The sequence below is a fragment of the Moschus berezovskii genome, chromosome 3 (assembly GCF_049115385.1).
Source record: "Moschus berezovskii isolate FMDL1 chromosome 3, NW_MosBer_1.0, whole genome shotgun sequence".
In the NCBI taxonomy this organism is placed as follows: Eukaryota; Metazoa; Chordata; class Mammalia; order Artiodactyla; family Moschidae; genus Moschus; species Moschus berezovskii.
In genome coordinates, this window is record NC_142462.1 from 129,491,858 (window position 1) to 129,515,158 (window position 23,301).

Genomic DNA, 23,301 nt, shown 5'->3' on the forward strand with positions numbered 1-23,301 from the left:
CATTCTGTTGGCCAATGTTGGCTTCAGTTTTCTGTGCATCCCCTCAATTTGCTGAGCATACTTCTCACATGTAAAGGTTTCACCGGATTCAGAAAGCTATAGTGGATCAAATGAGCAGCAGACCACCAAACAGTGACCATGACCTTTTTTTGTTGCATATTTGACTTTGGGAAGTGCTTTGGTGCTTCTTCTCAGTCCGGTCCAGCCACTGAGCTGGTCACTGCCATTTGTTGTATAAAATCCACTTTTCATCGCACGTCACAATCTGATCCAGAAAAGGTTCATTGCTGTTGCATAGAGTAAGAGAAGACTACACTTCCAAAGTCCACTTTTTTGATTTTTGGTCAGCTCACGCGGCATCCACTTATCTAGCTTTCTTACTTTTCCAATTTGGTTCAAGTGCTGAGTGGCCATAGGGTGATCAATGCTGAGTTCTTCGGCAGCTTCTCATGTAGTTGTAAGAGGATCAGCTTCAACTATGGCTCTCCATTGGCCGTTGTCACCTTCCGATAGCCAGCCACTGTGCTCCTCATCGTCAAGGCTTTGCAAAACTTTGAGCCACTGTTGCACTGTACTTTCCTTAGCAGTTCCAGGGCCAAATGAGTTGTTGGTGTTGTGTGTTGTCTCCACTGTTTTATGACCCATTTTGAACGTGAATTAATGGCATTGAAACACGTATGTTGTCATATGTGAAATGAATCACTAGTTCAGGGTCAATGCATGTTATAGGATGCTCACGGCTGGCATACGGGGATGACCCAGAGGGAGGATAAAGGGAGGAGGGAGGTGGGAGGGGGGTTCAGGAGGGGGAACTTATGTAAACCCGGGGCGAATTCATGTCAATGTATGGCAAAACCAACCAATATAATATTGTAAAATAATTTGCCTCCAATAAAAAATAAATTAATTACAAAAAAAATAAAAAAATAAAAATTGCTTGAATTTGCTTTTGGTCTAACATCATTTCTATAGTCTAAAATAAATCTACAGTAAACAGCAAGTCATAAATCATTATCAAAAAAAATGAATTAAGAAATGTGCATTAAAATGATGTATAACATAACCACATTTATTTAAGAATGTATTCCAGTATGTAATGGCAAAGTGCAACAGTGCAAAACAATTGCTTTTGCACCAGCCCAGCAGTATCTTTTAATATTTCTTCCACCCATCCTGACGTCCTCACTCCTCTGTCACCACCGCAACCTCACGTATATAGTATTATGCTAAAATCTTAATGGTATGGAATGTATTGCCCTACTTCCAGTCCTTTGCAGCCAAATCTGAGTATGGATTTTTTTTTACATGAAGTTTTAAAACTCCAAAGTCAGTGTCTTCAATAAATATCAACTTCCTAGGGTTATCTACTTCTTCAGTAAGCTTGGTATGTAGTGTGTATCTTTTAAGGAATTTGATGTTTTTCTTATTTCTTAAGGTAAAAGTTGATGTTATTAACTACAGATCTTTCTTCATTTTTAATGTGTGTTTTTCTATATAGGAATATACAGGAAAATATTAAAATTAAAAAGTTCTTATGTGAAATGAACTTGGAATCTTTGCACTCATTCTTTAGTATTTTCTTAGATGAATTCCAAGAAGCAAAAATTCTGAGTCAATGAATATTTACTTCTTTTTATAGAATTTGTACTTACTTCCAGGTGTTTTGTTTCATGCTTTTCTTTATATTTAATAATGTGCAAGTATTTTCTTCAGATCAATTTTTCTATAATATATTCTTTATGACTGTATAATACTTTATTGATACATCAAATTGTACTTAATAATTCTCTGTTGTTGGACATCTTGGCTCTTTCTGATTTGAGACAGATTTCCATAATGCTTTAATAAATCACATTGTGGATCATTAGTTTGTGGGAAAATATTAACCTCATAAAAGCAGTGATTTAGGAAGATTAGTCAGGAACTAGTTATCTATTGAAAGTATTGAATCACTGAATCAAATCTAACACCACATTAAAAGGATAAAACACATCATGACCAAGAAGGGTTTATCTAAGGGGCACAGTTAGGTTAGCATTTGAAAAGCCAATCAGTGATAATTACCCTATTAAAAGACTAAAAAAGGAAAACAATATCATTGTCTCAAGAAATGAAGAGGAGTTTGAAAAATCCCCAACATTGATCCTAATAAAAACACTCCACAAACTAGGAATAGAAGAAATAACCTCAACTTGATAAAAGGTGTCTATGAAAACTGTGCTGCTAACACCATAATGTTCCAATGAAATTCTTCCCACCAAGATGAGGAAACAGGCAAAGCTGTCTACTCTCATCACGTCTATGTAATATTATACTGAAGGTTTTCACCAGCCTGCCAGGCACGAAAGAGAAATAAAGGATATCCTGATTGGAGATGAAGAAGCAACATTGTCTTTAATCACAGATAACTCTTGAGAGTCCCTTGTACTGCAAGGAGATCCAACCAGTCATCAATCCTGGGTGTTCATTGGAAGGACTGATGCTAAAGCTGAAACTGCAATACTTTGGCCACCTCATGCGACGAGTTGACTCACTGGAAAAGACTCTGATGCTGGGAAAGGTTGGGGGCGGGAGGAGAAGGGGACGACAGAGAATGAGATGGCTGGATGGCATCACCGACTCTGTGGGCATGAGTTTGAGTGAAGTCCGGGAGTTGATGATGGACAGGGAGGTCTGGCGTGCTGTGATTCATGGGGTCGCGGAGAGTCGGACACGACTGAGCGACTGAACTGAACTGAACTGAACATGATCATCTATAGAAAATCACATGAAATCTATTTATCTGTGTATTTATTAGAACTAATAAGTAGTTTAGCAAGGTTGGAAAATGTAAGATCAATATACTAGCAACAAACAACTGGAAATTGAGATTATATCCACTTATAATCACATAAAACATGAACTACTTAAGAGATAAATATATAGGAAAAGATGTGGAAGACCTGTGCTCTACTAACTACAAAATATAATGAGAGGAAGAACTCCTACATGGAGATAGATGCCATGTTTATGGATAAACATGGATAGAATATCAATTCTCTCCAACTTGTATATAGATTTAATGCAATCCCAGTTAAAATCTCAGCAGGCCCTTTTGTAGATGTTGACTGCTAATTCTAAAATTCATGTTGAAATGAATCTGAGGGGTTAAGGGAATTTGCAGGAGTGGGGCAAGCTTGGTCCAGCCTACGTGTACCATAATCTTAAATAATGCTTATTTACTTTACCGAAGTAAAAAAATAAAAGATTATAAAAACAAATATAAATCACTGAAAGGTAAAGAAATTGATAATCTGTGATCGAAAGCTGCATTCTAAAAAAACTGTGTTCTCTTAACCTAGTTGTTGTTGTTGCTGAGTCGCTTCAGTCGTCTCCAACTGTGCGACCGCATAGACGGCAGCGACCAGGCTCCCCCATCCCTGAGATTCTCCATGCAAGAACACTGGAGTGGGTTGCCATTTCCTTCTCCAATGCATGAAAGTGAAAAGTGAAAGTGAAGTCGCTCAGTCGTGTCCGACTCTTTTCGAACCCGTGGACTGCAGCCTACCAGGCTCCTCCACCCATGGGATTCTCCAGGCAAGAGTACTGGAGTGGGGTGCCATTGCCTTCTCCAGGGGATCTTCCTGACCCAGGGATCAAACCCAGGTCTCCCACATTGTAGGCAGACGCTTTACCCACTGAGCCACCAGGTAAGCTTCAGTTCAGTTCAGTTCAGTTCAGTCGCTCAGTCGTGTCCGACTCTCCGCGACCCCATGAATCACAGCACGCCAGGCCTCCCTGTCCATCACCAACTCCCGGAGTACACTCAAACTCATGTCCACAGAGTCGGTGATGCCATCCAGCCATCTCATTCTCCGTCGTCCCCTTCTCCTCCCGCCCCCAACCTTTCCCAGCATCAGAGTCTTTTCCAGTGAGTCAACTCGTCGCATGAGGTGGCCAAAGTATTGGAGTTTCAGCTTTAGCATCAGTCCCTCCAATGAACACCCAGGATTGATCTCCTTTAGAATGGACTGGTTGGATCTCCTTTCAGTATAAGGGACTCTCAAGAGTCTTCTCCAACACCACAGTTCAAAAGCATCGATTCTTCAGCGATCAGCTTTCTTCACAGTCCAACTCTCACATCCATACATGACCACGGGAAAAACCATAGCCTTGACTAGACGGACCTTGGTTGGCAAAGTAATGTCTCTGCTTTTTAATATACTATCAAGGTTGGTCATAACTTTCCTTCCAAGGAGCAAGCGTCTTTTAATTTCCTGGCTGCAATCAGCATCTGCATTGATTTTGGAGCCCAAAAAAATAAAGTCTGACACTGTTTCCACTGTTTTTCCATCTATTTCCCATGAAGTGATGGGACCAGATGCCATGATCTTTGTTTTCTGAATGTTGAGCTTCAAGCCAACCTTTTCACTCTCCTCTTTCACTTTCATCAAGAGGCCTTTGAGTTCCTCTTCACTTTCTGCCATAAGGGTGGTGTCATCTGCATATCTGAGGTTATTGATATTTCTTCCGGCAATCTTGATTCCAGCTTGTGCTTCTTCCAGCCCAGCGTTCCTCATGATGTACTCTGCATATAAGTTAAATAAGCAAGGTGACAATATACAACCTTGACGTACACCTTTTCCTATTTGGATGTTTCTGCTCTAGTTCTGGAAATGATACTCCAATGTGCAAAACATATACCTTCATTATCGACAATGATAGAAGCAGCTCCTGTTGCAGCATCTTTAGTCTGATATGTAAATTCTAAAAGAAAAAAGAAATCATCACGTATGTACAGCCTGGCAGGGATAATCTATTTTTTAACAATTTCAATGCAACACTAATCCTTGGAAAAACTTTTTAACCTTTAACCATCTGGAATGATAAAAAAGAAATAAGTAATTAGTGCTAATTTATACCCATCACCTACACAATGAGGAACATACAAGTCTTCACACTGAGTTGTGCCTTTTTTCTACATGAGTGGCAGAGAAGTCTTTTCCATATATCTCGAAGCATCAGTATTTTTGCAAAGGCATCAGTGTGAAACCATAGAAGGCATGTTTAAAACCTGATTAAATTGAAATTGACAAAGTAACCTGGTCATTGCTGTGACTTGAAACACTTTAATATGATAACTAGAATTATAACTGACAGCATTTTATCAGAACATATCAGATTTTCGTGAATGTCACATAATTTCTAGGATATCTATATTAGTATCATCAACCATACAATATAACTTGAGAAGATTCATCACTCCTTCTGACAACACTGCCCATGTAGTTTAACATGCCAAATGAACTCAGGTTGTTTAGTATCTCTCTTTGGGAGGTCTCAGGGGCCCTCTGAAGCATCCCAAAGTTAGCTAGAAGTCAGTTATTTAGGAAGGTTTGTTCATAAATATCAAAAGGGTTTGTAACAGTCAGGTAGGATCACATAAGTTACTGTGAAACAATACTTATCCACTTAGCCAAAGTTAACAAAAGATTTCAAAGGTAAACCTAGAACAGATCACTTAAGAGGTAAAGAAACTTAAAATCCATTAGCAAAGGCAGTTCAATATCTCAAGAAAGCTTGTACTAGGCACAAAACTCTTTTCTGAGGGGTCCACTTTCCATAAAACCTCCTTATCCCTTTCTGTACCCATTCCTTTGCTTCTCCCATCCTGAAACTGCCACCTGTAAGTCAGAACCACTTCTTTTTCCTTCATAAAATGCGATTTCATTCCTCATACCTTCTTTAATAACAAGACATACATTTCCCTTAAGCAACCAAGAACTGACTTTTATATTGGCATTCTATAGATTGGTGATGGAGAAGGCAATGGCAAGCCACTCCAGTACTCTTGCCTGGAGAATCCCATGGACGGAGGAGCCTGGTAGGCTGCAGTCCATGGGGTCGCTACGAGTCAGACATGACTGAGCGACTTCACTTTCACTTTTCACTTTCACACACTGGAGAAGGAAATGGCAACCCACTCCAGTGTTCTTGCCTGGAGAATCCCAGGGATGGGGGAGCCTGGTGGGCTTCCGTATATGGGGTCACACAGAGTCAGACACGACTGAGTGATTTAGCAGCAGCATAGATTGGTGAACATACATATCAGTGACATTATCTAAAAAAAATTTGCTTTCTTATAGTGAACATCTTAGGATGGCACCAGACACTATTCATGGATAGTCAAAAATTTCTTTAGTTTCTGTATAAGAGGAAGATTCTGTCAAGTAGTGAATGTTTCAGAACCTTAATTTATTTGGAAATAACCTAGCTATTCAATACACTGTCATCACTTAGTTTAGCACGATAGAAATTCAGGTACCAAAATTTGGAGAAACTATTGTAAGTTCAGTTCAGTTCAGTTGCTCAGTCGTGTCTGACTCTGTGACCCCATGGACTGCAGGATGCCAGGCTTCCCTGTCCATCACCAACTCCCGGGGCTTGCTCAAACTCATGTCCATCGAGTCAGTGATGCCATCTAACCATCTTATCCTCTGTTGTCCCCTTCTCCTCTGCCTTCAATTGAGACTATTATAGACAGATATTTTAAAGTATAATTATTTTTAATAGTTTATCTAAAAGCTATATCACATTTACATTTTTAGGAGATTTTGTTTGTTTGTTTTTAGAGGTACTTTCTTTGTTGACAAGCTTGTGACAGATATAATAATATAGCAATATTTAACTTATAATAAACCTAAGCACTATGAAAATTTTATGCTTAATGTCAATGACTCTTAGACATGTCTATATTAGAGTAGTGAAAAAAAACTAGATATTTAATATTGACTATTAAATATTTCCCAGTTCACATGGATCCAAAATTCACTTAGGTCATTTTTTACTTGTATTTAGAACTGTTTGATTTGTAAGGGCTTCCTTTTCTTTAGATTATTTAAATAAGAACTCACAACTTCAGCAATATTATCAAAAAACAGAAGACTCACACTGAGACATACATAAATCCACACAGCCTAAGATTTAAAATATCTCTTTGACCTCCTTTCTTTGGGAGGGTTTTGAAGTTCTCATTTGCCCAAAGCTGAGGTCTCAGGCAACGTGGGCAGTGTTTTTCAAGGAAAGGGTTAACTTCAAGCTTTGCCCTGCTGCTGCTGCTGCTAAGTCACTTCAGTCGTGTCCGACTCTGTGTGACCCCACAGACGGCAGCCCACCAGGCTCCCCCGTCCCTGGGACTCTCCAGGCAAGAACACTGGAGTGGGTTGCCATCTCCTTCTTCAGTGCAGGAAAGTGAAAAGTGAGAGTGAAGTCGTTCAGTCGTGTCCGACTCTTAGCGACCCCATGGACTGCAGCCCACCAGGTTCCTCCGTCCACGGGATTTTCCAGGCAAGAGTACTGGAGTGGGGTGCCATTGCCTTCTCCCAAGCTTTGCCCTAGGCAGACCTTTTTAACAAGCTAATTGTTTTTAATTGCATATGCAAAAGAACCAGCTTTACAGTTTCCAAGAAAACATTTTTTTATTTTAACCAATTTTCTCTGGTTTTATAGAATATCATGGCCATCCTAGGTCAGGTCATCTTTCCTTTCTGTTGTCATAGTTTTATCCCTGAATTATAGACAGATCAGCTGACAAGATTTCCGTAGGTGAACCTGGGGAAGGATCATTAACGTGGTCGGTTCTGAGAGCGAAGCGGTGGCCTCGCTTCGCCCCGCCCGACTCCTGAGCGGGTCCTCCACCCTTGGCGGCGGGATGGGAAGGAAGGGAGGGCGGGAAAGACGTCTGGAAGGCGGCGCCCCCGGGCGGTCCGGTGGTGGTCCACTTCCGGCGGTGCCACCGCCGGGCCCCTCACCCGCCTCCCCCTTTCCAGCGTCCTAGCGCATGGGGCTTCCCTGGTGGCTGAGATGGTAAAGCGTCTGTCTGCCTGCAGTGCGGGAGACCCGGGTTCGATTCATGGGTTGGGAAGGTTCCCCTGGAGAAGGAAATGGCACCCCACTCCAGTACTCTTCCTGAAAATCCCATTGACCGAGGAGCTTGGTAGGCTACAGTCCATGGGGTCGCAAAGGGTCGGACACGACTGAGCGACTTCACAGCTGATAAAAAGCTTGGGTTGTCTCGGTGGGGTGGATTTGCTCCTGGATGGGTTTCACCTGCGGCAGTAGCGAGGCCCGCGGGTCTGTCCTGGAAGTGGGCGTATGGGTGGAGCGTGCCTCCTCCGAGCTCCTAGGCAGTGGGTCCCAGGCCTCAGGGGTCTCCATTACTGTTGGGAACGCTCATTTCGTGGGCTCCTGGGTCCCCGCCAATCGGCATCCAGGGAGCGAGCGGAGCGGAGGGGTGCGGACCACAGGTAAGGGAACTGGGGCTCGGTGGCTCAGGGTGGAGCAGGGGACCACGTATTCCGCCCTCTCTGTTGGTACAGTCTCTTGGAGCCCCCTCACCTGGCGGTCGCAGAAAGGCCTCGCCTTTGGGGTCAAGGCCTTTACCGCTTTACCCCTTCGCATAAAGCTCAGAGCCGCGCGGTTTTCCCAAGCAGCCTAGTGCCTGCCGCAAGTCCAGGGGATTTATCCTGCCTGGTGATTTCGCCTGCTGGGACTCCACAGTCCTTACTCTGTCCACGAATTGCTCCCTAGAAACCTAGTAGGGTGCATGGATTTAAAAACCTGGCCGCCACCCAGGCAGAAAAGAGGGAGGAGGGCGCCTTGCTGCCCTTTCGTGGTAAACTCTGTGGCCGTCCTGCTGAGAGCGGGCCTTTCCATGGGGACCCTGTGCGGTAAGTGTGGTGTTTGGGAACTGAATAATTAGAACGTGTAAAAAATTTAAACTATGTGGTGCTTTAATTACAAAAAAAAAAAAAAGCTCCAAGTTTTTTTGCAAATTGAGTTCTAAAAATTGAAGGCCTATTTTCCTTCCACTGTGACATTCTATGAAGAAATGTGCGGTTTTTTTTTTTAAGAAAAGAGTCAGAAAAGTGAGGGCAACAGAAAACCCAGAGGTGCCCCTGTAGTTTGGCGAAGGCCTGAGGAGGTCACGTGTAAATGATGCTGGCTCTGGGAGGCAGTCTTTTTCTGTGGCTGGTGGGCACAGAGCTCTGCAGGCTTGTCCTTTGCATGGATGTTCTTGTTTGTGGAAATCCAGCTGGGAGCCATCTCCTGATGTGTAAGAACTTCCCAGACTAGACCCCTAGGCAAATCCCTTAGGGCCCGGGACTCCTTCCTTCATTGTATTTGTCTGTTTGACTAAAAAGCAGCAATGACATATTTTTCTTTCAATTTGGTCTCTCATCCAGACCTTGGAGTAATATTTCCCCTCCCCCTCAATAGGCTTGGGTTCCAGGGATGAATTGTAGTCAGTTGTCCATGATTTTACAGATGAGGAAACTGAGAGCCAGAGAGGGTGGAGGACTGTCCAAGGGAGAATGGGATATCGTTCCAGGAACCCTGGCTCCTGGGTTTTTAATGAGCTTCCTACCCAGCATGGTCATTCATTGGCAAGTGTTGACGTTGAGAATAAACGATTGGTGTAAGTGTAAAAGGCTTTTTAAAATAATGTGCCTACCAGCTGTGCGTCTTATGGAGTATTTTCATTGTACTCCCCAAGCCTTGGAAAGTGCTGGGCACAGGGCAGATGCTTCATCATTTTTATTGAATAAGTTCAATTTCACACAATTATATCCATAGTGTCAGCAACACTATGAGGTATATTAGAACAGTGATCATCACAGTTGGTACTTCACGCATCATTAAAGAAAGAAAACTTTTTCTTAGGAAGACTGTAACAGAATTGCCAAGTTTTAAGTTTACCCCACAAGGATATCTTTTTAAAAATGAAACAAATCTCTCTGATCATCACCAAGGCTATTGGAGTTCTGTTGAGGACCCCACGCAAGGGAGGGTCTACCTCTTGGGACACCCCTGCTTCAGCATCTCCCTAACCCAGCAACCTGGGACAACTGAGTACACTTGAAGTTCCTTCCTTGACCTCGGGAGTTTTTTTGGAAGACAATTTTTTGACAGACAGGGGTGGGGGAAGGTTTGGCGATGTTTCAAGTGCAGTCCGTTTATTGTGCACTCTTTCTATTTCTGTTCCTGGCGGCTCAGTTGGTAAAGAGTCTGCCTGCAATGCGGGAGACCCGGGTTCAATCCCTGGGTTGGGAAGATCTCCTGGAGAAGGAAATGGCAGCCCACTCCAGTATTCTTGCCTGAAGAATTCAATGGACTGAGGAGTCTTGTGGGCTACAGTCCACAGGGTCACAAAGGGTTGGACACAGCTGAGTGACTGAACACTTATTTCCATTCTTATTTCATCAGCTCCACCTCAGATCATCAGGCACTCGATCCTAGAGGTTGGGGGCCCCTGCTTTAGTTCCCTCTTTCATCTTCTTTTTCTACACAGCTCCAGCCTGCTTCCTCCTCCTCTTCCACCTGCAGAACTACCTGCCGGGCTTCTCTGAGTGTGGCTAAGAGTCTCCTTCCCTCACGTCCTTTCCTCTGAGTCCCTTCTCCTAAGTGGGTTTCCCTGATCTCCATTGAGGCACTTTTGCCCCAGGTGGTGCTAGTGGTAAAGAACCTACCTGCCAATGCAGGAATTCGATCCCTGGATTGGGGAGATCCCCTGGAGGAGGGCACGGCCAGGAAAATTCCCATGAACAGAGGAGCCTGGCGGGCCCTGACAGTCAGACGTGACTGAAGCGACTTAGCACAGCATACCAGAGGACCTTTGAAGTGCAGACTCATGGGATTGTTTTGGCTCCTTGGAGTCCGTTGTCATTCCACGTGTATGTTAGGGTCACCTTGTGTATTGCTTCCTAAAGGTCTGGAGAGGGTAACAGGCAGGAGTGCCAGGGGTCTCCGGACAGAGAAAATAGGCTGCAAGTGTCAGACTTTTTGTTTTTTATCTCTCTCTTAAGAGGCAGGAGGAAACAAACTAGTGTTACATTTTTTTCCCTTCTCCATACAAATTTAAAAGGAGGTTTCTCTTAAAATTCTGTGTTGCCATGACGACTCCTGGCTCCACCTGAATTTAACTTTTCTCAAACCTTGAGCTAAGCAATGCATTTTTCTTATGGAAATGTTTGTCTCAAGCTATGTTAATGTACTATGTATTTACCCCAGACTCTGTGTTCAGGTCGATTCCCCCTTAAGGCTCAGAACCGACTTGACAAACCAGTATGTTTTCCTCATACCTTGTTCTCTTAATCTATGTTAACGAAACTACACATTTGCTTGGAAATCTGCCTTTCTTCAGGATTCATGTCAATCACTTTATGACCCGGGCTGAGTCAGCTGCTGCCAATGTTATCTCAATGCATGTTGTGGGTGAGGGGCCTGGTGCCATTCTCTGAGACATTGCCTTTCTTTCATTAGCAGACTGCTAGTGGCTGTATAACATCTGGCTAAAGACTAGCAGGGCGTACTCTTTCTGCCCCCTTCTGATATCTATGTTAGCCGCTTTCTCTATCTCTTTTATACTTTTATAAAACTTTATGACACAAAACCTCTGAGCGATTTTCGTCATTGGCCCTGGATTGAATTCTCCTCTGGAGGCCAAGTATCCTGGCATCTTTTGTGGTTTAGCAACAACCTTTCAGCCTTTTGTAATTCATATCGAATCTTCATTTCAGATTGAAGATGCATTTCATGGTATTGCCATCTTAAGACTTTCCATCTCTATGGAATATCTGTACATGTATTTAGGATATTTTTCAGCAATCGTGTATAATTTCCAGTGTGCCAGTCTTGTCACCCTCATTACATCCATGGCATAGTATTTTAGTAATGCTGACATTATTGAAAGGGAATTGTTTTTTTTAATTCCTTTTCAGGTTGTTATTTGCTAGTGTATGCAGATAAAACTGTGTAATCATCATTTCTATCAGCTTGGACAGCTTGACAGTCGTCTCTACTCTCTCACACTCTAAGGTCACCCCGGCTCATATATTGACAGTCGTCTCTACTCTCTCACACTCTAAGGTCACCCCAGCTCATATATGTACTGTCTCACCCCTAGTCTCAGTCATTTCTTCAAAGAACTTCTGTCCTTTTTTTTTTTTTAACATTAAATTATTTTTGACTATCCTGGGTCTTTGTTGCTAGATGTCCAGTTGTAGTGAGCAGAGGCTACCCTCTAGTTGCTGTGCCGTGGCTTCTCATTGCAGCGCTTTCTCTGGTTGCAGAACTTGGGCTCTGGAGCATGCAAGCTTCGATAGTTGTTCGGGGGCTTAGTTGTCCCTGGGCATGTGGAATCTTCTAGGACCAGGGATTGAACCCCTGTTCCCTGCGTTGGTAGGCAGATTCTTTACCACCGGGCCATCAGGGATGTTTCCTGTTCCCTTTTATTAGAGAATCATATTTAAAACATACATGTAGGAGCTAAATATGCTCAGCTGACAATACATGGAAATATATACATGTATTCCAGCTTAACTTTGAACATATTCAGTTAAAGGTAATTTGTGATGATGTCTCCAACCCGATCCACCATGACATGGATATTGTAACCTTTCCTTTTGTTTATCTGTAACTTCCCGTTCCAATGGTAAGATACCTGGCTTCCACCACTTATCATGTATATAATTCAGTGCTTGTCCCATGTGGTTACTGAAAAAACTGTCAGACTGTCTTCCAAAGGGGGCTGTGCATGCATTCTACCAGCATCTTGAGGATGTTTCTGTGTGATAGTTTACTATCAGTATACCCTCAGTGGCCAGGTGTCTATTTCAGTCGTTGCTGCTGCTGCTGAGTCCCTTCAGTCGTGTCCAACTCTGTGCGACCCCGTAGACGGCAGCCCACCAGGCTTAATCGTTACCAGTTATGAATGGGCTTGTTTGCTCTAGTGTTCTTGGACAATTTGAGTACAGATTCTTTGTCAGATATGCATTTTTTAGGAAAACGATTTTATTTATTTTTGACTGTGTTGGGTCTTCGTGTGGGGACTTTTCTCTAGTTTTGGTGAGCATGGGCTATAACTAGTGGTGTGCGGGCTTCTCACTGCAGTGGGTCTTCTTGTTGTGGGGCACAGGCTCACGGGCTTCCGTAGTCGCAGTATGTGAGCTCGGCATTGTGGCCTCCAGGATCTAGAGCACAGGGTCAGCAGTTGTGGCACACGGGCTTAGTTGCTCCACAGCATGTGGGATCTTCCCATACCAGGGATCACACCTGCATCTCCAGCACTGGCAGGTGGATTCTTTACCACGGAGCCACCAGGGCATATTTTTGATTCTAGTTTTCCACACATGTATCTGGTGAAAAAGGCCAGGATCAAGAGACCTGGCAGCTGGGAATCCTCAGCCACAGTTCTGGCTGTGCTATCAAAAGCTCTGGGGCTTTTGGCGAGCACCTCAACTTTCCTGGGACTGTTTCCTCCCCTCAGAAATGCCCTGCTGTTGGATTGTAGCCCACCAAGCTCCTCTGTCACTGGGATTTCTGAGGCCAGAATACCGGAGGGGGTGCCATTTCCTTCTCTGCTGCTGCCGCTAAGTCACTTCAGTTGTGTCCGACTCTGTGCGACCCCATAGGCGGTGGCCTACCAGGCTCCTCTGTCCCTGGGATTCTCCAGGCAAGAACACTGGAGTGGGTTGCCATGTCCTTCTCCAATGCATGAAAGTGAAGTCACGTCCGACTCTTAGCGACCCCAGGGACTGCAGCCTACCAGGCTCCTCTGTCCATGGGATTCTCCAGGCAATAGTACTGGAGTGAGTTGCCATTGCCTTCTCCGATTTCCTTCTCTACAAGATAGCATTTTGAAGATATTTTCTCCTGGATATTGGTTTTGATGGAGGAAGGGGGATCCCTTCCAGGGCTTGAGAGTGGGTTCTTGTCTGACACTCGGAAATGAGTTGTCCGAGAAGAGGAGTGCTGTCCAGCGAGAGGCTTTATTGGGAAGGGCTGCTGGGGCGGAGGGCAGGAGGGTGAGGGAAACGGAGAGAACTGCTCTGCCACGTTGCTCACAGTCTCAGGTTTTATGGTCATTGGGTTAGTTTCTGGTTTGTCTCTTGCCAGTCATTCTGAATTGGGGTCCTTCCTGGGGGTACACCCATCACTCAGCCAAGATGGATTCCAGTGAGGAGTATCCTGGGAGGTTGGTAGGACCTCTGGACTGGAGTCTCCCATCTCCTTTTGACCTCTCCAGAATCCTGGTTGGTGGTAGCTTGTGAGTTCCTTGTTCCTTACCAGGACCTCCTGTTGTAAGATGACTCCTGCAAGTGTTTTCTCTTCTCTGTTGCCTGGCAAGGGTGGGTGGTCAGTGGTTCATTTAACAGTTTGCTTTTGGTTCTCTCGAGTAAGGTCCTCCACAGAGTAAATGTATGAAATTATAAAAGTCAATGTTTTAAATAATTTATATTAATAATTCGGTAAGTTGGCTTTTTGGTTGTGTGTTAGAACTCATCACCAGACCAAAGGTCATGTAGATCTTTTGTTGTTTTCTAAAATTTTTATAGTTTTTTAAATGGAATTAAGGTGTTGCAAAGTTTGTGTTTATGTTCATTTCATTCCATATGTTATTTTTAACGTTTATTTTTAGCTGATTGATCATCGCTTTACAATATTGGTTTGAGATTTGTCATACATCAGCATGAATTAGCCATAGGTGTACGTGTGTTCCCTCACTCTCGAATCTCCCTCTCATGTCCCACCCATCCCACCTCTCTAGGTTATTACAGAGCCCCGGTTTGAGTCCCTGAGTCACACAGCAGATCCCCACTGGTTGTCTCTTTACAGATGTTGGTGCGCATGCGTCCAGGCTGCCCTCTCCAGTCATCTCCCCCGCTCCCTCTTGTTCCCCACCCTTGTCCATAAGTCTCTTCTCTACATCTGCATCTCCATCGCTGTTGTGTGAACAGATTCACAGGTCGGAAAATGGGCGTCTCAAGCTGTAAGGAAATAACCCAGACACCAAGGGAAAGTAACAGGCTTTATTGGCAGTGCTCTCCCGGGCAGAACCCACTGACCGCAAGATTGGCCACGAGGAGTTCTGCCCCGAACAAAGGCAGGGTGCGGTTTTTATGCCTTCAGGGCAGGAAGTGGCATCATATAACCTGGACAGGCCTAAAATAAGGTAAAGCTCGGGAACGCGAGATTGCGAATGGTCAGCTAGTCGAGGTGGCGAGACCGGGTTGGTCACTCTGGAGGTCAGGAAGGAGGGTAGATGTTGGCAGAGAGTTATTACATCAGAGATTCCTCAGTGGTTTGGCGGGACTTTTTCCCCTCCGGCGGGGGATGAAGAGGGGAAGAAGGAGACAAGATAGCCACCGGGAAGGGGAAGCCAAGAAGGCCACCAGGGTCCGACCTTACACCATCCTTCTAGATTCCACGTTTTTCTCTTGCTGACTGACTTCCCTGTTTAATACGCTCTAGGTTCACCCAGTTCATTAGAACTGACTCAAATGTGTTTCTTTCTATGACTGCATTCCATACAGGCTCTGATTGTTCCTTAGCCATGTTTTGAGGAGGGTCGTGGAGCTATTCTGCTCCATTTCATTGTGGGCTCGCAGTCTGAGTGCTCCCAGCAGAGCTGCTTCTGGGTGAGCCCTCTGGGCTCTGTGAGCACTTGGCTTCCCGCTCTTCTCTGTCGGCCGGCTGCTGCCAAGTCACTTCAGTCGTGTCTGACTTTGTGTGACCCCATAGACGGCAGCCCACCAGGCTCCCCGGTCTCTGGGATTCTCCAGGCAAGAACACTGGAGTGGGTTGCCATTTCCTTCTCCAATGTGTGAAAGTGAAAAGTGAAAGTGAAGTCGCTCAGTTGTGTCCGACCCATAGCGACCCCACGGACTGCAGCCCACCAGGCTCCTCCATCTGGGATTTTCTAGGCAAGAGTACTGGAGTGGCTTGCCATTGCCTTGGCCAGCAGGGGGCGCCAAACCCCACTCTGACCCGCGGGCGCAGGACGTTTTGCTTCACACTGGGCACCTGGATCAGCTGGGGGAGCTTTGTCTCCTCAGGGCGTCAGGGCTCCGGATTCTGGAAAACGGGGCTGCGTCCAGGCTGAGAGGAGCAGGCTTGCCTCAGTGCCCGCCAGCAGGGAGGCGCTGCAAGAGGGAGAAATGAGGACGAAGTCGGCGTTTCCTGTGTCCAGCTGAGTGCTGCCCGGAGGTCCATCTCAGAGGACTCGGGGGGAAAGAGCTCCCTGTGTAAAGTGGCGGGTTTTCAGTTAGATTTCCGTTGGATGATCTAGAGGATGACCTTGAGTGATGTTCTTCAGTGTAGGTGGCCAGTTTTCCCGCCACTGTTTCCTGAGAGGCCTGTCCTTTCCTCTTCGCTCGTTCCTGGTTTGATTCTCATGAACTGACCACGTTCCTGTGGGTTCATTCCTGGGCTCTCTGTTCTTTCCTCGAGTCCTTGTGTCCGTGTTCGTGCCAGTTCCTCACTGCTGGGGTTACTCCAGCTCCGTGATGAAGTTTGAAGTCGGAGAGGAAGATGCCTCCAGCTGTGTTCTTCTTTCTCCGAGTCCTTTTGGCTGTTTAGGGTCCTGTTCGATATTAGCAGCCTAATATTAGGACTATTTCTATTTCGGTGAAAAATGCCTTTGAATATTATTTTGTAACTGCAGTCAGTGTATTTGTTGACGGCTTTGGTTGGAATGAACATTTTATTTCCTCATTGTTCCAGTACATGAGCGTGGAATAGTTTTCTGTTTATTTACATTTTCTTTGGTTTCTTTATCAGTGCTTTCTAGTTTTCTGACTCCTGGTCTTTTATGTCCTTGATTAAGTTTGTTGTTAGATGTTTTATTCTTTTTGATGCAATTGTAAGTGAGATTTTCTTAATTTTTGTTTCTGATTGTTATTAGTGTGTAGAAACACAACTGATTTTTGTATACTGATTGGGATGGTAAATTGTAGTATTTTATATGATTGCAAATTGATCCGAAATGATTCAGCTTTACTGAATGTAGTCTAACAACTTTTTGTGAAGTTATGTGGAAAATTTTATTTGTAAAATCTGTTCCTCCTGCAATAGGTCATCCAGAGGACCCAAGACCTGGTGGTTCCTAATAGACTCCCCACAGTACTTCTTCATTCTATGTGGACTCCTACAACGGCAGTGAGCATCACAGCTTCCCTTGAACTTCGTCTGGGTAAGTCTTGGCCTGTATAAGAAAGTTTCATGCCTGTCTAATCTGAATTTCTTTTGTGGTATTGACATGGTTGTTTTGAAACATAATTTACTTTCCAGCAATTTAAAATGTACAGAAAACTCCTAGCAACGGGAAATGATTTGCCACATCATCTAAAATACTCTATGTGTTTTATCCAAAACGGGTGGTTTCTCCTGCAGAACCAGCACATAACCTCCAAAATCAGTAAATCATATGGTTTCTACATTATAATGTAATCCACAGCCCCACTTCCACCTTCAGCAATTGTTCAATTGTATGAATATATCTTTTCTTCCCATCCTTTACCTCATCCTTTTTTCTTTTTTTAGGGTGTTACTGAGATTTTCAGTTATTTGGGCAAACTTGATGGATTTAAAGCAGACATGGTGACTATGGGATCTGGGTGGCCTTTTCTATATGGATATTTTCCCCTAAAGATGGTTTTAATGTTTATTCGTGTTGTAACATGTATGAATCCTGCATTCTTTTTTCCCCCATAGTAATTAAAAATAAATAACATGCCATTTACGATTTAGATATTTGTAAGCATACAATGTTGTAGCAAACAACCTTTACTTGTTTTGCAAACCAGTTTAATAATGTGTACCTTGTGCGTGCTTTGGAGAAACTCAGGAAACTGCGTCAGTGACTGAAATGGCCCAGGATATCACCTTAGATACCATCTTCATCTGAAAACAAAACGGGGGCTTCCTGGTGGTCCAGTGGCTAAGACTGGACACTCCCAAAGAAGGAGACCCAGGTTTAATCCCTGATCAGAGAACTAGATCTCCCATGCCACGACGAAGAGTTTGCATGCTGTAGCTAAATATCTGGCTTGCCTCAATGAAGGGCGCAGCCAAATTAAAAAAACAAATAAATACTAAAAAAAATTAAACCAAAGGAAGGGTATGGTTGTTGTACAGATTTACGTCTTAGCTTTCTCTATTGATAAAAAAAAGAGTTTCACAAGACTGTCATCCTTCTATCTGGTATATACAGAGGATTCCTTTGAAATGAGATTTCTCTGGTAAATGTGACTCACAGAAGAACCGTCTTGAACTTGGGTTTCAGAGAGGATCATGTGTCCTCTTAAAATAAAAAAGTTAATTAGGTCCAACTAATTCTCACGCTGAAGAGGTATATTTTGTGGTAGCATTTGCTCCCCTTCATTTTGGATGTATCCCAATGTGTTTACACAGTTATCGACCGAAGACATCCTGCTATTTGAAAGTTTTTAGCTGTCCCAAGTAGAGCTGCTGTGTATAATTGTGTGATACTTTTTGTCTGGACACTTTTTCAAAGCTGTTTACTAAGTACTAGACATGTAGTGTTCAGGTCACAGGTGAGCCTTGTTTAGCTGTGGAAAAATCCAGCTAAGTTTCTCTGGCATGTGGGAATCTTCCTGGGTAAGGGATCGAACATGGGTGCCTTGCAAGGTCAGGCAGATTCTTTGCCACTGAGCCACCAGAGAAGCCCTGCCCCACCCCCCTTTTGAGTTTCCTGGATCTAATAGGTGTGCAGTGCTACCTCACTATTGTTTTCGTTTGTAATTTCCTAATGATACATGATTTTGATTGTTTTTAATATGCTTATTTACTATCTGTATATTTTCTTTGGCCAGGTGTTCAGATTTATACATTTTTAATGAGGTTGTTTGTTCCAGATTTTTGGGTATAGTTGGAGTACAATCCTTTATCAGATATGTATTTTGTAAATATATTTTCTATTTTTCTGTGGTTTGTGTTTAAGTTTTGCGGATCAGGTTTTTCACAGTTTAAATTTCTGATTTTTTAAAGTTCATGTTATATATGTTTTATATCCTTTTTTGGATATACTTTAGTGATTCTTTCTTTCTTTTTTTTTGTTAAATTTCATAAGCAAAACAGAGGTACTGTAGATACAGTTTTAAGCAAAGCTGAGGTAACATAGATACAGTTTTGCCTTTTGTCTGTTGAGAAGTTTGAGTGAGGTTGGTGTAATTGTAAAATTATGTCTACATTCATTTGATTGGATATGGCTTCCAATTATTTGTATCATTGGTTTTGGAGATATCATGGGAAGTCAATTTCCCCAAGGAGAACTGGGGTCCGTGAAACATGAACTCTCTTCGATCCCTGGGAATCACTTTCTGCTTTTTCTGGCTTTGAGTTTGACTTGTTTGGATATCTCATATTAGTGGAATCACAGAACGTTTGTCCTTTTTTGGTCTGGTGTACTGAAACTCCAATACTTTGGCCACCTCATGAGAAGTGTTGACTCACTGGAAAAGAGTCTGATGCTGGGAGGGATTGGGGATGGGAGGAGACGGGGACGACAGAGAATGAGATGGCTGGATGGCATCACCGACTCGATGGACATGAGTTTGAGTGAACTCCGGGAGTTGATGATGGTCAGGGAGGCCTGGCGTGCTGTGGTTCATGGGGTCGCAAAGAGTCGGACACGACTAAGCGACTGAACTGAACTGAACTGATTTCACTTGATATAATGACCATAAGGTTCGTCCACATTTTGTAGCATTGTCAGAATTACCGACTTTGAAGGGCCAAATCATAGTCCATTGTGTGTATACCACAGTTTGTTTATAGAAATGGCTGCCACGGACACTTAGATTGCTTCTGTTTGTTTGCCAGTGTGAATCATGCTATTGTGAGTATGACTGCAGAAATCTGCATTTTTTCAGCCCCTTTACCCAAACCTCTTGGGTACATAGCATGAATTAGAATTGAAATATATATTTATTCCATGTGTTAGTTTTGGAGTAATTTCTGTAATGTCTTGCACAGTGGCAGCACCATTTTAGTTTATTTTTTTGTATGGTAGAATACTGTTCAAGCCGTTGAATATACCCTGTGTTGCATGTTCTTTCACCCACCGATGGACACTTGAATGGGTTCTGTCTTTGGGCGATTGTGAATAATGTCACTATGAATATTTGTGTACCAGTTTTAGTTTGAATTATTAACAAATACACAGTACAATATATGAAAGAAACCACAAGGACCTACTGTACAGTTTAGGAAACTGTATTGAATATCTTATGATAATGTATAATGGAACAGAATCTCAAAAGGAATATATGAAAAAGGTAATAGCCATGATAATTATTGTGCCAACACTATGAGTTATCATAGCACTACTCAACATGTATTTATACATGCCACTAAAATATTCACATCTGTAAGTATATTATAAAAAATTATAAAATATCAAGAATTCAAACAGAGAATAAATAAACTTCCTGTCATTGCTCATCATCATTCATGCACTATCACTACCTGTAACACTTATTGTATAAGTGCTGGACTAGGAATTTACATTAGTGTAAGCCAAGAGATTATGAGTGTGTAAGGAAGTATAACTTATTTAATTCCTTAACGAGGGATTATAGAACTTTATGTACATGAAGTGAATGAAAGTCAAACGGTTTAATTGAGCCACATTCTTACTAGAGTGATGAACTTCCACCCCACCCAGTGTTCAGTTCAGTTCAGTTCAGTCGCTCAGTCATGTCCGACTCTTTGCGACCCCATGAACCACAGCACGCCAGGCCTCCCTGTCCATCACCAACTCCCGGAGTTCACTCAAACTCATGTCCATCGAGTCGGTGATGCCATCCAGCCATCTCATTCTCTGTCGTCCCCGTCTCCTCCCACCCTCAGTCCCTCCCAGCATCAGACTCTTTTCCATTGAGTCAACACTTCGCATGAGGTGGCCAAAGTATTGGAGTTTCAGCTTTAGCATCAGTCCTTCCAATGAACACCCAGGATTGATCTCCTTTAGAATGGACTGGTTGGATCTCCTTGCTGTCCAAGGGACTCTCAGGAGTCTTCTCCAGCACCACAGTTCAAAAGCATCAATTCTTCGGCGATCAGCTTTCTTCACAGTCCAACTCTCACATCCATACATGACCACGGGAAAAACCATAGCCTTGACTAGACGGACCTTTGTTGGCAAAGTAATGTCTCTGCTTTTCAATATGTCATCCAGGTTGGTCATAACTTTCCTTCCAAGGAGTAAGTGTCTTTTAATTTCATGGCTGCAATCAGCATCTGCATTGATTTTGGAGCCCAAAAAAATAAAGTCTGACGCTGTTTCCACTGTTTCTCCATCTATTTCCGATAAAGTGATGGGACCAGATGCCATGATCTTCGTTTTCTGAATGCTGAGCTTCAAGCCAACCTTTTCACTCTCCTCTTTCACTTTCATCAAGAGGTCTTTGAGTTCCTCTTCACTTTCTGCCATAAAGGTGGTGTCATCTGCATATCTGAGGTTATTGATATTTCTCCCAGCAATCTTGATTCCAGCTTGTGCTTCTTCCAGCCCAGCGTTCCTCATGATGTACTCTGCATATAAGTTAAATAAGCAGGGTGACAATATACAACCTTGACGTACTCCTTTTCCTATTTGGAACCAGTCTGTTGTTTCATGTCCAGTTCTAACTGTTGCTTCCTGACCTGCATACAGGTTTCTCAAGAGGCAGGTCAGGTGGTCTGGGATTCCCATCTCTTTCAGAATGTTCCACAGTTTCTTATGATCCACACAGTCAAAGGCTTTGGCATAGTCAATGAAGCAGAAATAGATGTTTTTCTGGAACTCTCTTGCTTTCTCCATGATCCAGCGGATGTTGGCAATTTGATCTCTGGTGCCTCTCCCTTTTCTAAAACCTGCTTGAACATCTGCGAGTTCACGGTTTACATATTGCTGAAGCCTGGCTTGGAGAATTTTGAGCATGACTTTACTAGCGTGTGAGATGAGTGCAATTGTGCGGTCGTTTGAGCATTCTTTGGCATTGCCTTTCTTTGGGATTGGAATGAAGACTGACCTTTTCCAGTCCTGTGGCCACTGCTGAGTTTTCCAAATCTGCTGGCATATTGAGTGCAGCACTTTCAGAGCATCATCTTTCAGGATTTGAAATAGCTCAACTGGAATTCCATCACCTCCACTAGCTTTGTTCGTCATGATGCTCTCTAAGGCCCACTTGACTTCACATTCCAAGATGTCTGGCTCCAGGTGAGTGATCACGCCATCGTGATTATCTTCGTCGTGAAGATCTTTTTTGTACAGTTCTTCTGTGTATTCTTGCCACCTCTTCTTAATATCTTCTGCTTCTGTTAGGTCCATACCATTTCTGTCCTTTATCGAGCCTGTTAGCTCACAATTAAATCCTGCAGTCATCTGGTCTCAGTGTCTGCTTCCTGCCATGCAGAAAGAAAAGGTGAGGCAGTCCTGACAGAATCGATGCTATTTTTCTTTTTTTGATTTGTATTTTATCACAGGGCTTGGCAAAAAGAGGGCCTAACCTGTTTTTAGAGTTCCATCCCAAGGGTTGCTCTGGCATGTTACATATGTTGACAAACTGCTGATCATTTTCAACAAAGGACAATGATCTGCACTTCACTATCTGTTGGTTGAGCTGGAATAGCAGGCATCCCTTGAAGTGCAGTCCTTCATGCTGAAGTAGGCATACCTGAAGCAGTAGCATAAGAGCAACACATTTATCATGTAGACATTGCATCCCATGCATTTGTAATAATTTTTCAGTTATACCCGTCATCATTGGAGGAACTGACTTGTCCTAGTAATAACTGGTGTACCCAGTATAACAGTTCCTTGACTCATGAGTACTTCTTATGAGTACACTTATGAGTACTTCTTCCAATGTTCTTTCTCCTACTTTGGTCATGAACAGTAGAAGCTGATGGCAGTGGTTCTTGAAATGTATATTGATTCCTAGGTGGCACAGTTGGTGAATAATCTGCCTGCCAGTGCAGGAGATGGAAGTGATGTGGGATTTATCCCTGGCTCGGGAAGATAACAATTCATACACTCGTTTTATGAGAACAAGTTTGATACTCATGAGTTTTTTTCTTCTGTATACAGAAAAACAAATGCTGGTCAAGGACACAGAAAGAACCCTAATGATGAAAACCAAATCTGTATTGTGAGCAATGCTTAGAAATCCATGAGTTGAAACATAGTACTATGTCTATCAGCATTGGAAGAACTGATGCTAAAGCTGAAACTCCGATACTTTGGCCACCTCATGCAAAGAGTTGACTCACTGGAAAAGACTCTGATGCTGGGAAGGATTGGAGACAGGAGGAGAAGGGGATGACAGAGAATGAGATGGCTAGATGGCATCACCGACTCGATGGACATGAGTTTGAGTGAACTCCGGGAGTTGGTGATGGACAGGGAGGCCTGGCGTGCTGTGATTCATGGGGTCGCAAAGAGTCGGACACGACTGAGCAAATGAACTGAACTTAACT

At 43.4% G+C, this 23,301-nt stretch overlaps 1 long non-coding RNA gene across 1 annotated transcript; it reads left to right on the forward strand.

Moving 5' to 3' along the window:
- The first annotated feature begins 16,890 nt into the window (after positions 1 to 16,890).
- LOC148778434 (uncharacterized) lies at positions 16,891 to 23,033 on the forward strand. Its single transcript, XR_016036587.1, has 3 exons — positions 16,891 to 17,011; positions 17,362 to 17,418; positions 22,913 to 23,033. It is a non-coding gene; the product is annotated as an uncharacterized LOC148778434 (long non-coding RNA).
- The last annotated feature ends 268 nt before the right edge of the window (positions 23,034 to 23,301 follow it).